Raw genomic sequence first — 6489 nt, 5'->3', positions numbered from 1 at the left:
CACTCCTCATTAAGATAATTTAAACAAAAATCTCTGGCTAAATAGCTAAATGAGAAAAAAATAGTATCACTTTTATTAATCTTTGCAAGCAACACCATTTGACTCCCAGTAAGCAAGGTTTCTGGTAAGCTGTGTTGGACATCTCAGCTGAAACCTGAGGCTAAAAGCGGTTTCTTCCCTTCCACTCCAAATTTAGATTTGGGGACATTTTGTGTACTTTGATCTCAAGTGTGTTTGCTGTAAGACATGAAAATACAGCTTCCTAAATTCCAAAAAATATATCAAAAGCCAGTAAAATAGACCACACAATGAAATATTATATTTGTAAAAGACAAAAGTAGATATACAATAGATAGATGGATGGATGGATGGATGGATGGATGGATGGATGGATAGATAGATAGATAGATAGATAGATAGGTAGATAGATAGATAGACAGAATAAACTCCAAAAGTTTGATAACGTACTTTGTGGGGAAACATCACTCTCATACATTGCTGGTGGGAATACAAAGCGGCTTTTGGAAATAGCTACCAAAATTATGTATGCATTTATTATCTAACTAAGCACTCTCACTTCTAGAAATCTATCTCAAAGATAAACTGGCAATAAAACAAACAAACAACCCTGAATGTGCAAGGCTATTCATTACAGCACTATTTGAACTAGCAAAAGATTGCCAATACTCATATGTCCGTCATTAGGTTACAGACTGAATAAACAATAGTACATCTACACAGAGGAGAATTTGGAAGCTGTAAAAAGAAGTGAAGCATATTGCCACATATTACTGTGCTCCAGCATATACTACTAAACAAAGGAGACAAAATGTATATAATATGTTACCAATTTCTTAAGCAGTAGGAGAGAGATTCATTTATCTGAATATATTTTTAAATGAAAGTATGAACCATGAAATTTTTAAACATGGAAGGGAGGAAGTAGGGCAAGGGATCAAGGATAGAAGCTAGTCTTCATTAAATATGGCTTTTAATAGATCTGACTTTGGACCCATGAAAACATGTTACATAATTAACAAAAGTAATAAAACAAAAGCAGTTTCAAAAAATGTGAAGCAAAAGAAGTCAATAAACCTGTGAATACCCACACATAGAATGTGATTCAGCTGAGTGTAGACCAGCACATTGCATGTGGGGAGATTACTGAGCTGAGAGAGAGAAGGACACGAGTGGGTGAGATAAATTAGTACTTGGGGCTCACATTGTGCCATGAATAGTGCCTCTTCAGACCTTCATACTTGCCAAACTGGTAAACCTGATCATTCATCAGCCATTGCATAGAGAACCCAGAAGGGTCTTGCTGCAGTAATGGGAAATAATCAGCTGTAGCCTAAATGCTGCCCTGGTCCCACATAACAAAGCTCAAAAGTAAAAACCAAAAGTATCAAACTGCTTCCAAGCAACTAAAACAAAGATCTAGGCTATTTATTGGAATACAGAATCATCCAGCATCCAAACAGGGTGAGTTTTAACTCACAATGTCAGAGACATCAAAATAATTAGTATAACTATACTCTACTTATTAAATAGAGGAAATATTGAGCATGTTTAGCAGAGACAAGGAAGATGTAACAAAAAGACTGAAATCAAACTTCTAGAGATGAAAACTTAATGTCTAAGATGAAGAATACACTGAATGTTCTAGTCAATTTTGCTATGAATCTCAAACTGCTTATAATGTCTATTTATAAACATACACTGAATGAGATTAACAGTAGATTAGACATTGCAGAAGAAAAGATTAATAAATTTTAAGACATAGCAAAGGAAACTGTTATCCAAAATGACACACAGAGAGGGAAAAAAGCCTTAAAAAAAGAGCACCAATAAGCTATGGGACAACTTAAATAGCCTACTATATGTGTAATTGCAGTTCCTAAAGTGGAGAACAAGTATCCCTACAAAGATTAATGTTTTTCTTGTGCTCACTGCATGAATTGGCAATGCAAAGGCGATTCAGAGAATGTCACCAGAGAATGATGCCATCCCTGTCATTAAACTGTTTCTTAGGGCCCAGATGTTTTTCAGGTCCCTGACTTTCAACTCGAAAAGTGGGCCCAGGAGCTCCCCCAGATTCTCGGGGCTTTTCCATTATTAAGCTTTTTAGTGAGGTGGATCTGATCCCTAGGAATCTCAATAGAACAAGATGAAGGAGCCTACCTCTACTCATACTGTTTCCAGGAACTAAGCCTCCCAGCCATTGCAAAAAGCTGACAAGTCTGACAAGGAAACCAGCAGTTCAGCCTCAAAATTTTCTCGGTACAAAGTTCCTCTAACAGCAGACTCTTACTGGGGCCAGAAACCTTCGGGACAGTTGCTAGTGAGGTGCCTGTGATTTTAATGCCAGACCTGAGTCTCCTTGTGACAATTCTGTGGGGAATGAAGTTATTCAAAATTACAAGGCTCTAGCATATGACTATGCATAGATCTAGATCCGTGTTCATAACTACTATCCAGGTACAATGGGGGTCTATGATGCTAAGCGATGATTTCAGTAATATGACATTATAAAAAGGAAAAACTACAGGGACAGAAAGCAGACCATGGTTGTGAAGTACAGGGTATGGTGGGAGGAGCTGACTACAAAGGGGCAGCACAGGGAATTTTCGAGACAGAGAAATGTTCTATAATCTTGACTGTGCTGATAATTATATGACTATTTGCACTTGTCAACCTTGACAGAACTGTTTACTAAAAAGAGTGACTCTTATTGTATACAAATCAAAACTTACAGAACTATATAAAAAGAGGTGAATTTTGCCGCAGGTAAATTATATACTCCTTATTAAAATAAATGGAAAATAAGAGAATTTATTTTATTTTATTTTTTGAGATGGAGTTTCACTCTTATTGCCCAGTCTGGAGTGCGATGGTGTGATCTCAGCTCACTGCAACCTGTCTCCTGGATTCAAGAGACTCTCCTGTCTCAGCCTCCCTAGTAGCTGGGATTACAGGTGTGTGCCACCATGCCCGGCTAATTTTTGTATTTTTAGTAAAGAAAGGTTTCACTATGTTGGTCAGGCTGATCTCGAACTCCTGACCTCAGGTGATCCACCTGCCTCGTTCTCTCAAAGTGCTGGAATTACAGGTGTGAGCCGCCACTCCCAGCATAAGTAAATTTTTAAAAGTCAAAAATATTAGGGCCTTAAAACATAAATATATTAATATATTTTACATAATATTTGATTTTTATTAAGACTGATTCCAACTCACATTCTGGTAACAAACGTCTCAAACTTTAATGCGTATATGAATTTCCAAATAGTTTAAAATTCAGATTCTGATTCAGGAGGGATGAGGCCAGAGAGTTTGTATTTCTCACGGGTTTCCAGATGATGTCCCTGGTGCCGGTCAGGGACCACACTCTAAGTAGTAAGGCACAGGACACCAGTGGTCTCACTTGATGTATAAAGCTGAGGCCAAGAGGATAATTCATTTAGACAGAGCAGGCCCTTCATGTACATTGCCTTGGCCTCTGCGAGTTAAAGGACCAGTCTTAGTCACAGTGTGCCCCTTCCCCTCCTCAGAGCTGAAAGCTGTCCAGCTGTCATTCCATAGGGTCTCCTTTTTGGCCTCTAGTGGGAACATGGAGTCAGGCCTGGAATTTAATCTGGCTTGAGGCAGTTAAAATAAATAAATAAATACATAAAAATAAAAAAAATTTAAAAAAAAAGCTTTTTTGGACAGAAACCCTTCCCTGAGAGAAGTTTCAGGAGGACCATGGAGCCACAAAGGCCCACTTATCCACCCATTCACCCATCCATCCACCTACCTGTCCATCAGTTCATCTATCCATTCATCATTTATCTATCCATATTATGAATAGCAACCTCTCTTCAAATGTACATGGAAATTCCTCAGTCAGAAAAGAAGTCAACACTGACTTCTTGTCATTCTGCCAACATTCCAATGACTCTGAGCAGTACCACCTAATAACTTCTGAGAGCTGGTGTTGTCTGTGCACCAGTAGGGGAGTTTCATTTATGGAGTAGTCTCCCTGCAAGAGTGAGAAGTGGCTGTGGCCAGAAGTCCAAGTTGGAGAATTGCAAATGGGTTGGAATTTGTATTAAACAATTTCATGGCATTTTCTCAGAGAATTGGCAGTAACACTTTTTGCATGCCAAAAAGATACTACATGAATGTTTTAACAAACAGCTGCTTCACTTACCAATGCCCTCAGGTATAAAACATCACTAATACATGTCAACACCTTCAGATACTTGGCTTGGGGATTTTCAGAGTGAAGCAACTGCACACATATTGAGAGTCTAAGTTGTTAACATTTACTGAGCACTTACTATGTGTCATAAACTATTCTTAGTGCATTTCATACATTATCTCAACTCATCCTAACAACAACTCTACGAGGCAAAAATCATTATTAGTCCCACTTCACAGATGAGAAATCTGAGGCCCAAATAGTTTGGTTAACTTGTCCAAGGATACATATTAGTCGATGGCAAAGAGGGATATAAATCCCAGCAGCCTGCCCCTTGCATCTTCCCTCCTGACCACTGTGCTGGGTCTACTCTATGACTGACATTGTATATATTAATACTCACAAAGCCCCAGGGCCCCAGTTTAGAGAACTTGGAGAAGGATGTCAGTATGATCACCAAGTGTTTTGCCACCCAACTTCTTCATAGAGGAGATGACAAAGTCATTTGCCTGATATCCTTAAACTGCCACACACTAAGTAAGCCTTCAGGCATTACTTACTGAGCTGCAAGGTTCATTCTCACCTAGATCTCGCCTTTGCTTATGTAACAGTGGGGAAGGCTGTGGAGGGGGCAGGTGTGGTAGGGAAATTTAGGAATTCAGTTTTGGAAATCCTGAGCTTGAGATGCCTAATGGACATCCAAGGGAAAATGTCAAAGAGCAGATTAAAATTCACATATTCACTGAAATATTTATAGATATAATATATGATGAATAGGACTTCCTTAAAAGTAACATGTGAGAACAGGTGGAAGTATAGAAAAACAAGATTGGTCATGGGTGATAACTGTTGAACCGGTTGGGTTGATTAGACTATAGAAAAATTATACTACTCTGACTACTTTTATTTGTGGCTGAAACTTCCTATAATTAAATGTTTAAAAGTTCAGGACACACAATATTTCTTATATAGGCTACCACCCAAAGTGTATAACCTGAAGCTCATGATGAGGAAGCAACAGACAAACCCACAGTAAGAGATATCTTATAAAACAACTGGCCTGAACTCTTCAAAAATGTCAGTGTCATGAAAGACGAAGAACGACTGAGGAACCATTCTAGAGTAAATACACCAAAGAGACATAGCAACTGAGTGCAATGTGTGATGCTGGCTTGTATCCTGAATCGGAAAAACAATTGCTATAATGGGTACTATTGGGATAATCAATGAAATCTGAATATGGATTTGTATGTTAAATAGTAGTATGTACTGATGTGAAATTTCCTAAATTCAATCATCAGACTGTGGTTATATAAGAGAATGTTCTTGTTTATAGAAGCTACACATTTAAATATTTAGGGATGAAGAATTGTGATGCATGGAATCTATTCTCAAATGGATCAGTAATAATAATAATTTATAAGTATATATGTGTATATACTATATAGATAGATATAAAGAAAAATTTCAAAAATGTGGCAAAATGTTAACAACTGGTAAATCACGATGAAGTCTATACTGGTAAATACAGAAGTCAACATCTTGCTCAGTCACAGCCCCTTCCCAGAGTGGCCCACATGCAATGTCTGATTGATGGGGTTACGAAGGTCCTCTTGTCCCAACTCAGGACAGTCCTGCAGGGCCATCTAGCCCCAGAATTCCCTATGGGGTTGGCAGAGGCCTCTAATGACCTATGTCACAGCTTGACTTCTCCCTAACTAGTCTGCTTCCTTCCTCCTCCTTTCTATAGGTGTTGGTCTCCAGAAGATTCCCTCACAAACCTCCTCCTACACATTAATTTCCATCTCTCAGTATGCTTCCTGGGTATCCAGCTGTGGCAATTAACATGACCATTTTACAGATGAAGAAACTGAATCTTAGAAAATCACTTGTGAAAGGTTAGACAGCCATTTATTAGTGAAGCCAAGACTCAGACACCAAATCTGCTGACCTCCCGTTTCTCCTCCTTTTTCTTTACCTCTCCAAATTATATCGCTCTGTGAAGGTTAAGTCCCTGCTTCTCCCAGAGGCCTTCCAACTTCCCCTTTCTGACCTTAGAGCTCTCATCATCTATTTGGCTCATGGCCATGCTCCCATTTGGGGACTGTTATTAACTATCCCTTCATATTACATAACCATTATGTTGTCACTTAACGTTTTGCATTTTAAGTTTTGTGTTGTCTCTACATTATAATCTCTATGGAGACAAATGTCACTAACTGTTCTTCTTGGCATCCCAATAGTTGAGATCCATATGCTAAGCATGTAGTATATCACTGTGCAGAGAAAATCACTGTGCAGAGAAAGAA

This window comes from Piliocolobus tephrosceles, chromosome 2 (genome assembly GCF_002776525.5).
Source record: "Piliocolobus tephrosceles isolate RC106 chromosome 2, ASM277652v3, whole genome shotgun sequence".
NCBI lineage: Eukaryota > Metazoa > Chordata > Mammalia > Primates > Cercopithecidae > Piliocolobus > Piliocolobus tephrosceles.
This window is presented reverse-complemented; position numbering follows the sequence as displayed.